Source organism: Corvus kubaryi, unplaced genomic scaffold, assembly GCF_017639235.1.
Source record: "Corvus kubaryi isolate FWS band 111438036 unplaced genomic scaffold, C.kubaryi_AGA036_p1.0 split3-73, whole genome shotgun sequence".
Taxonomy (NCBI): domain Eukaryota; kingdom Metazoa; phylum Chordata; class Aves; order Passeriformes; family Corvidae; genus Corvus; species Corvus kubaryi.
The window spans coordinates 37,308,505-37,319,224 of record NW_024582091.1 but is presented as its reverse complement, the minus strand read 5'-3'; positions in this window follow the sequence as shown (position 1 = coordinate 37,319,224).

The window sequence follows — 10,720 nt, the reverse complement described above, 5'->3', positions numbered from 1 at the left end:
GGACCTGTGCCCCCAGAGACAGGTGGAGCTCATGGCACAGAAGATGGCCAAGGATTGCTATGGTGCACAGACTGGAAGGAGAACGTATGCAGGCAGATGTGATGGAAAGATTTCTTTTCCAGAGGCTCCCGAGGAGCCATGAGTTTGTTGCAAGGCAGGAGGCCGTGAAAAGTGGAGAGGAGTTGTAGTTGTCAGGATGGATGGGGGACGAGGGAGAGTTGCCCAATGTCTCATCTCATGCTTTCTCTTTCTGCAGAAACTACCTTGTTCAAGCTTGTGGTTTTAACTGGTTTTAACAAAAACAGTGCTTAAGTATTATGGGAGTGCCTTTGGGCTTTTCTTCTGGGAAGGAGCTTGGCACAGTCCCAGCTCTGAAAGGTACCTGGGCTGGGGTTGCTCCCATTTAAGCACAGACACAATATGCAGAAACACTCCCACCTGACATTCAGACCCCTGCCCCGCAGCTTGGGCAGAGGAATGAGACCCATATCCTCAGAGAAGGTGGATTCAAATCCCATCAGTGTCCTAACAAGCAGGTGAGTAGTTGAATCCTCTTGGAATTTCTCCTCAGCCAGATGAGCACATAAACGGACAGACGTTTCACCAAAGGAAAGCTGAAGATGGGGCCCCTGCAGTGCTTCCTCCCCGTGTAGGACAGCCAAGGACCCCCTCCAGACACAGAAGTGATTGACACTCATTCTCCTATTTCTGGAGATGGGTGTGTTAATCCATTGACCTTCCACAGCCAAGCTTTAAAAGACAATGGCAACAGCAAGTGTGTTGGCAAAGAGCCTCATGTCAGTGCTGTAGGTTAGGCTGGCTTTTAAAATACCTGTGGGATGGAAATCGGTGAAAGGTAATAGTTACTATGCAGGAGAAACACATGGTGCCCTGGCAGAAACACATCCAGTTAAAAAGGAAAATAAAAAAGAGTGCTATTTAAAACTTAAAGACAGCTTATTAAACATCACCCAGGCACACACAAATTGAGAAAGTCTTAAAGTACTTCTACATTTGGACCTGGTCCACCCACTAACAGTCCTGAAGTTTACCTGGGTTTATAAGCAGTGGAGGAGTAATCTGCAATCCTCGTTTTTAATTTTGAAGTAATACAAACTATTTTACTTGCCCTGTAAAACTTGGCACTAGTGTTTGGACAGATCTGTCACATGTTCTGACCTTGCTTGAAAAGGCGCTGCTAGAAATTCATGCTTTGCCTCCAGCTTCTGGTTAACAAAGGTTCAGCTGTCTTAATTTCTTGCTGTTTAGCAAGATGCTTGCTTACAAGTGCAGCCAGCCTAACCAAAACAGGCAGTCATTCACTCACTCTCTGGAACTTATCTGTCCTGTGCATGAAACATGTACAACTGACTTTGCCATTCCTACATAAATGTGAGGATTTGCAAACCCACAGGCTCCCACAGCTGCCTGCAGTGCTCAAAATTTGCCCCCTCCCCTGGGATGCAGGACAGAAGCAGCTTGATGTAATTGTTCCACAGGGCCACTGGGTCATGGGAAGCAATGCCACAGGAGACATGCTGGGCTCCTGGGCCTCCCTTGGGGTCCTACAGCCTCCAGAAGCTGGGCAGTCTCCAGGGGATGGACTGGGTTTGGCTGCTCAGTGAGGGGTGTCTGGGGGCTCTCTGCAGCCAGAGGCACCCCTGTGAGGGAGGATGCTCTTGCTCCATGGCTTGCATTGATGAATGTCCTAAATTTACCATAACTTAACACAAGCATAGTGCATGGTGACGGGGGAACAGAACTGCAAACAGAGCTCTTCCCAATTCCACAGGCACCTGTCACCATCTTTAGACTCCCAAGTACTTGTATAGTCTGGCTGGCACCTCTGGTTTCACACCTGCTCCCTGCTGAGCTTATCCTCCTTTACCTGCATGCTTCCACAGGTGTCACTGCTGGAGGCAGCACCTGGAGGAACAAATAGCGCCTGTCAGTGGCTGCTGGCTCGTGGTGGGCTTACAGCGAGCAGGAGGCAGGGCTGTGGCTTCACAAAGCCCTGCCCCATCCCCTTGCTGCAGGCAGTTCCCAATGAAGATGTGCTTGCCTGTCAGCCATTTCTACAAGTATTTGTGCTAGAGCAGTGGCCACGAGCTCCTGGCACACATGCCAGGATTAGCAGCGTCACTGCTGGCGGGGCAAGAGGACCCTGACCCTGAGACTGGCTCAGCTGGCCAGAGCGTGGTGCTGATAACACCCAGGCTGTGGGCTCAATCCCTGTACGGGACATTTACTTGAGAGTGGGACTCGATGATCCTTGTGGGTCCCTTCCAACTCAGGATATTCTGTGAACCTGTGAGCCTGTGAACCTGTGAGCCCGTGAGCCTTGGTCCCACCCTTTCTTCCCAGTTGTTGGCCCCCACCACATCCCAGGAGCAGCAAGCACAGGAGAGAGATGGGCTTTGCTCCTCAGCAAGGAAGAGGGACTGGGAGAAAAAGTTGGATTTGGAGAGACTGGGCAGGAATAGGTGATTAGGAACTGGAGGTGATGTGAAAGGGTTTGCTGATGATGATCTGCAGGGGGAAAGCAGTCTTTAGACAGGAGATTTTGGCACTTCAGCTGCACATGAGTTTCTCCTGGCTGAAGGTTACCACTTCTCTCAGGGTTTTGCACATTCACCCTGTAATCTGCCACATTGACCACAAATCCCACCAGACACGGGCAAGAGGGCTGGAGCAGTGGATGTGTGGACCTGGCAACCTACAGTAAGGGTCAGTGTTTCTTTCCTGCTACTCTCCTCCTGCAACTCTGAAGTTTAGGAATGAATGCAGCTTCCTCTGTAAGTATGGATTTCCCCAACACCAGCAATTTTTCTGGTGTGGGGATGGTGCTGGCTCTGTGTTCACAGGTCTTATTGTCAGGCAGGTGTCCCAGGAAGCTGAATACAGCCATGGTTGCCCTACTCTGCACCCAGCTTGCCACAGGCACAGGAACCAGCTCGGACTGGTGCCAGTGCCCTCTGTGCTGCAGCTGGCTCCTCTGCCCCTTTAATCTGCTCAGCTGGCTTGTTCAGCTGGGGCACAGACTGGGAGGAAATTTTCCTTGAATCACTCTGGCAGGGACCCTATGTGATTTTAGTTTTCTAGCCAGGGGCAGGGTGCCTACCTGGTAGAGTGGATTGAGCATTCCTTCCTTCACTCCTTATTCCTGCAATACCCAAGCATCAGCTTCCTATTCTGTAGCCACTTGCACTCCATTTTTTGAGATATGAAATGCTGTATCTCATTAAAGTTTTGACGATTTAGTGGGTTTTGGTGTTTTTCCAAGAAATCAAATGGAGTTTTCACCACAAAAACTGGGACAATTTTTGAAAACAAAAAAAAGTAAAGTTTACCTTTTTTTCCCTCAAAAACTGCTTTGCCTTGCCAATGGCAAAATGTTTTGGTTCTGTCACACTGCAAATCCAACACCAGCACCTGCCACTGATTTCACCTCCCCCTCAAATCCACTTGTGCTGAAGACTGTGACTCTTAGGTGATCTCATGTAGCAATTTGCTGTCTTTCTAGTCTTCAAAAATCTGAAAAACTCATCCACCTGCAGAGTGTGTAACTAAACTTGTGGGTTTCCAACCCATCCCTGGCTCTGTTTCTGCTCTCACCTTGCCCCCCATGTCCCATCCATTAAGGCTTTCTGGAGGGCTCTCTGAATGGTTTCTCCAAGTCTCATCTTTTCATCCTCTGACACAGAATGAGACCAGGGGGTTTGCACTGCTGGTGGTGATGTTGAGTGAAGCAGAAATGTACACGAGCCTGAGTGGCAGCCATGCAAGAAGCCTGCATTTCGCAGTGTTTGTGAGTCTGACAGCACAGCAAAGATGAGGAATGCCATGGCACTGACCACCATGAAAAGGTCAAGCCTCATTTGGAGGCCTCTTTTAGACAGTGATGAACAAGGTCAAACTGGAGAGAACTATGAGTGGGTTAAAAATTAGGTAATTAACGACTGAAGTGAAGATACTTATTGCATTGTTGCTCCCAGAGCCCGTAGCAAGCAGTCTGAGAGATCTTCATTTCTTGAAATCCTCCATCCCACTGGAACCAAAGCAATGAAAGATGCTTCTCCTCTTTTGATAAAGACCCAGGAAATATAATCATGTTGGCAAATCACCTGAATTACAATGTGCTTCATCAGCTACTAAGTACTTAACATGGAAACCAATCTGATAAAATCTTAACTACCATCAAAGAAAAAAATCAACATCTGGATAAAGTTTTGTTTATGTAACTGAACAGTTTGTAATTTTTTCAGAGAACACAAAGTCAGTGATCTGTGTCTGTGTTAAAATGGCAATTAATGCACTCTGTTAATAGATAAAGAATAACTCACAGTATCATTCGATCTTGTGCCTTTTGCTATCTAGTGTAGTTTGCTCATATTTACATAGACTTGGAAAAGGGCAAAGTACCAAGCATCTTTTACCCTATTTATGGTAATAGCAGCTGATAATGTTCAAAGTTTGGGGAGAATAGGTCCTACATTTTCCACAAGTCATTAACTTTGTTGTAATTTGCCTCCAAGGACCCAGCTGGGGTGCAGCACTGATCCCTCCAGCTCCGCTGTGTTGATTTCAATCAGTCCTCTATATCCATCAGAAGAGGGGAGAGCTTGGTTTTGTCCTAGGCTGGTGCTCCCTGAGGCTGTGTCTCAAGGCAAGGAGACACAGCCTCAATGCCTCTGTCGTGAGGAAGGGCTGAGTACTCGGCTCTGCTACTGTGACCTTCCCCAGTGTGTCCCGGGTTATCTCCTGTCAACAAAGGCGAAGCACCACTTTATCAGTCTGCTTTTAGAGAGCTAACAGGGAACGTGCAAGGGCATTTTTAGAGTATATAAATAAGAATAAAACCCTGCCATTGCTCTTTATAATGAGACTATTAAAAAATGAAGTTTCTGATGAAATCTTCATTTTTGTGCATTTGATCTCTGAGTTTTGAATGAGATGGCAGAAACCCCTTAGGCTGTTTAAATACTTATTTGTGTATTCTATTAATTAAAAAAGACTCAGGAAAAAAAAATGACTGCTAGGTGGCATTTATTTAAAACAATAAGCCAACCAGTATTATAATGCAAATTATTTCTCTTCTCTCATAAGCAAAGTAGCTCAGAGGCATTTGCTAAGACTCTTGCTTTATGCTTGTGGCGCCCATCCCCTTGTCATTCTTGCTGGGGCTGAATGTGAGCCCTGTGGCAGCCTCACGTGTTGTTTTGTTTCCTGTGATGGAGGAACTGTGGGCACAAGGGTGTACTCTTGCTATTACAGTTGTCTAAGGCTGCTCTGGTCTCTAGGGAGAGAGGAGGAAGGAGGTGGAGGAGACAGGAGACGGCCACCTTCTTTCTCAGACAACTGTTGCCTGCAAGACCTGAAAAGCGAAGCAAATGGGATTCTGAAGACATCTGGTCGTGCAGGAATGGAAAGTCACAGACATACTCATGAACTAGATTAAAGCCAAATAAGCAGACTTTATTAGTACCACTCCTGCACACAAAGCACTTGAATCCAGAATTCCCAAGGGCAGAACAGATGCAAAGGAGAATATACTGACTTTTTTTTTTTTTTTGCACTACACCAAAGTAAGATCATTAATGTGCTAGAGAGGGAATGCAGGACTAGAAGGGAGCTCTTACTTTGCAAAGCTGAATTTCTTGTTATTGCAATTTAAAAAATCCCTTCTTTAAGCTGATCATATTCTTTCCTGAAAGTATTCAGGATTTTCTGCCTGTTCTCCTTCCAGGCTGTCCAGAAGCCATGGTCCTCTGGTACCAGATCAGTTTCCAGCCCGGATGTACTGTCATGCTAGAGGTGATACAACCTTGTCAGCCAGGCCAAGGCACTCTGACACTTTCAGATAATGTCCAACAGAAGTAATCATATAATTTTCTAACTGGAGGGGGAAAGTGTGCTTCACAGGCAGTTTCCTCAGTTTTTCAGAACAAAAAGTGTAAGCCAACATTCAAGCATCAGGCTGGGTCCTGTTCCCAGTAAAGCCAAGGGGTGAGCTTTGCTGAAGGTTTCAGGGGGAGCTGCTGTGGTAATTAAAATGTTTAAGATATGTGTTAGACATAATTATCTTAAATAATGTCAGCACACTACTTTTTGCAGATAATAGGTAGTTGTGCATGTGAAGAACTGCACACATTCAGTGGCAGCCACCGTGTTCGTGGTGAGGGGACTCCCAGCTAATCCACCTCATTATGTTTTTGCCAAGCATGTTAGTGGTGTTCCAAGTCTGTGGATGAGCCATGAGGGAGGAAAGTGGAAGACAAAGCTGACGCAGGTCACCACATGCACTCGAACAAGCTCTGGGGTTGATGTTGTAACGGGAGGGACAACATAACACCTCCAAAAAGGTAACATTTCTTCAAAGCTCAGTGTATCTAAAGGGTTAAGGTGACAGGGAAGGTTTTCTTTTCTGCCTAAATTAGGAAGGAGAAGAAAATTCTGAGGTTCCCTGATTTGTGTGTATGTCTGTGTCCTGGAAGACCTCTACCAAATAAAGACTTTACATAAACAATTGGACAAAAATAGATTATCTCCCTGAGGTAGACAGAGGGGATGAAGGCAGCCCCCTGGAGCCAGTGGGTGAGTTTGAAATGAGCATGTAGACAGAGAAGAACTTTTATTGCTGGTGGTGTGACAGGAGAAGGGTCTGAAGCAGGTTATGATCAGACTAGTGGCTTGCTGGGTAGAAATGCAAAGAGGATTTGGCAGGGAGATACTGAAGATGCCTGCACTCTCCACACTGTCATGTTGGTTTTACTCATGCTTTGACAGCTCTGCACTGAAGTAAAGGAAAAAGTACCATGCCTCTTTGCCTTAGAGTTTTTGTCCTTTGCATCATTCCTCTTTTCATTTTCCCAGTCTCTCAAGTCTTGTCTGGCACTTCAGGTGTTCAGAAGAAGAAAGTGAACATCTCAAGGGAGAGCTGCAGAACTGATGAGAGAAAGGACAGAAAAAAGAAAAAAAAAAGAGCATAAAGAAGGAAGGGGGAAATAGAAACACCCAAAGCTGTGGACATTGGAGTAATATGGTGGACAAAGGAGGCAGAAGAGTCATTTCAGCACTGCTTATTTTGTTCCTTTTGCTTGGTCCAATTCAACACAGGGCTGAAAGTTTGCAGCCAGTGCAACGGCAGAAATACTATTTAAAGGTCTGTTTGTTTTCAAATCAGCTGTCAAACAGACTATTTAGCAGCCCAGGCCTTTGCCTAGCCCCAGGAGGGGGCTATCTCAGAGGACATCTCTGACTTCTGCAGCCATCAGATTGTGCAGCTAACCAAGAGCAGAAAAGACTAGGGCAGAAGGCCAAAAAGGAAATGCTTCCCCTCCTTTCCCCAGAAGTGTTTCCAAATCCTCATCTGAGCTTGGCTTCTGCATATGAGAAAAAAATGACCCTAGAAGGGAGGGGCCACCTGTGCCTATTCCAAAAGAATTTTGACTCTTATGCAATACTTTCTATGGAAAGAAAGGCTTTGAAGTGCACAAACACATAATTTGCCTCGTGGTGCTACAACAGCCACGTCCGAGAGCGATACAAGGGGGTGATGTGCCTGTGATATAATGGTGTATTTGAGATGTGTGAGGAACAAGTGAGAATGTGAGTATTGCCAGTTACAGATCGTGCCAGTTACTGCAGTGGGGAAGTGCTTTTGGCTGTGAATTAGGGCAGAGACTGTATCTCCTCTTGCATTAACATAAAGCCTGTTCTTGGAAGCCAGAAGGCATAATTAGGCTTAATCAATCACATGTTTCCCCACCAGGGAAGTCTGTTTCACCACTGACACAAGGAGACGAATGCTTGAAAAGCCTGGCCTTGTTTTGCCTGGCACAATGTTCTTTCAGGAATCACGTACCTACAGTTTAATTATCATCATGAGAAAGATTTACATTTGCAATAATGAAACAGGCAGTACCACCCCTCAGCTGTTTCTTCCCAGCTGATGAAAATGTGAAGACTGAAGAATTTAAGCCTTGATTGAATAAAGTGCCTGAACACAAGCTAGAATTTAGGTGGCATTTAGGCCACATTCTCATGCCATCCTGACTTGACCTTGCCTTTCAGGAGAGTCTGTGGTTTATATACCATACAAAGCCTTTGTATTCAGAGCCTGCACCCTGATCCCATCCTGAGGTGCACATGGAAGCTTTCTTAAGTAGCTGAGAGGATGCAAGAAACCCCTGTAAAACTAGTTAGCTGGGATCAGGAGCACTTTATAGCCCGGGGCTCATTCCCCGGTTTTGGGCTCACATATTCTGTACTGTATTTTAACTCTGCCAAAACAGAATTAGTAGATGCCCACTGAGACTATCACAGGTGACAGGAACAAAAACCCCTACATGTTTACAGATTCTGGCCAGCATCTACTCATATTGCCTCCTGTGTCCCAGCAGAGTCATCACACCGACAGCCGTGGTGCAAGAGACACGGACTCCAGTGACTCATCTGCCACGTGAGGGATGAACCCCACTGCCATGCCATCCTGACACGGTGCTGCATGTGGCTTTGCTTCAGGACTGTCACTGGAGTTACCTTCCAGCTCTGAATGCTGGCGCTCCATCTCTGTGCAGTGTCAAAAGACAGCTCTGATTTTGGTCTTCAGCCATCACAATGTCTCCAAAACTCTCCAGTGAAAAAAAGAGATACAGTTCATCAGGTTATTTTACTCTTAATCTCTTAATCTACTTTTTTTGCTCTGACTCATATGGCTTCTATACCACCAACTGTATTCTAGTCTCTCGCTGATTGTTCCTTCCCCCATCCCTGTCCCTCAAAAAAATACCCCAGCATCAGAAACCAAGCCTTTCTTCACCTGGGAGAATACTAAGTTTAATTTTGGCAAGATATGTGTATAAATATTATGCATATTGTATACTATACAGTCATCTGGGTGATTGGTACACTCGGCCTGATGAGGAGGAGCTGTATAGCTCTGTGACTGACACCTCTCTATCTCCTTCCATCAATCTATAGTTGGAGGAGGACTAGGAAACAGCTTTCGTGAGAATATGTCTCAGATTAGAGTCTGATTTCTTTGTACCACAGCAGAACAATCCACATAACAACGTAGTTGCAGAAAACTTATTAAGTGTATTTAAGTGTGCCCTGAGTCATGCTTGTAAACTCTGCTCCTCAATCTCACTGAAAATGTATATTCGTCAGTGGGAATGTGGGTGCATGTAAACCACAACAAGGTATTAAAAGATTAAGCCAGGATCAGAGAGAGAGAAAAAAAATAAGATAATGAGAAACAGGATAGATGACACAGAGCTGCCAACCTTCAGTCTTTTCCATGTAGGTGCCTTGTGAGCAGTGAAAGCGCTTCGTTGCCAGGGCTACATCCTGTGGGTTTTACTGGGACTGTGTTGGCCTGGGGGCTGGTGGTAACCTGAGCATTTCTACTCTGCACAGCCGGCTCAGGCCCGCTCCATGCCACCATGGGTGCACGACTGCAGACACGACTGCCCACCTGGGACATGCCCTGGAGCCCTCCCTGCCTCTGGCTCCACTGTGATCAACAACACGTGTTGATGGCCAAGAGCCACACCAAAGATGCTGTTGTGCTGCTCATAGGGCAAGGAAAAGTATGTGTCCTTGTCATCAAAAGATAAAGGCAAAGTATGACGAGGAATAAAAAATGTAGTCCTGGGAAATGTGTTCAGCAGGAAATAGAGGCAGCAGTAGTCCCTGGAACACCTGAATTCTAAGGAAAATATTTTATATTAACTAAAGACTGAGACTTCAATTGACTCTGAGCATATTTTAGTTGTTGGGAGTCCCTTTTAAGGGGAGGGAAAAAGAAGTGATGTCTTTACCACCTCCAACTCAGAGGAAGAAGGAAACAAGTTTTGATGCAGGAAGAAGTGGAATTCCTAAAAAATGCAGAACTTCAGGTTCTTTATCTCCAGCTGCAATTTGGTTGGTTGTTGTCCACTACACAACTTATTTAGTGTTACCTCAACCCTGCAAGGCAAATACTTTGTTACCAAATCAAACTGTGAATAGAAGAGAACAAATCAGTACTGCTTCTGAGAGTAAACTGATGACACAGCCACTATAGATGTTTATGCTGGAACTTTGGCAAGATGCACCACTACATCACTGTAGGAGCTAAAAATCCTGAACCTGGAGTCCTCAAAAGCAGCCTTTGTTCACGTGCAGGGCCTGAATTATTTACCTGGTTAAATGACACGGATTTCCGTGTGATGACTACCACAGTTTAACATCTTGTCCCATTTCTGTCGAAGGTATAAAGGAGAAAGTTGAAAAAGGTGGAAATATATAAATAAAAAGCCAAGATCCCTTGTTTTTACTGTAATAGAATCAAACTAATTTCTTATTGTGTTTGTGAGGTTGAAGTAGTAGGTAAATTCCTTGTATTTTTAGTATTTATATTACTATATTAGATAAGTGTCTCACAGATTTGAAGTTGGCCTCCCAGTGCTCCCATGCTACTCCCATTTTGCAGAGGAGGAATTTTGATGATGTTGAGGCAGTCTGAAACAGAGTAAACTCAGGCCTCATGATTTCTACCCTCAGAGTCATTGTTCTGTACTCTTGCTACACTTTAACAATTTCCTTTTTCAGAAAATATCATGGCCTTTTTTACATTTTAGGACTCTAGATCCACTCCATATATAAATGTTTGATAGAAGAGACAGTTCAGTGGTTTCACTCAGTGACCTTCTGACTTCATGCAGTAAACCTACTG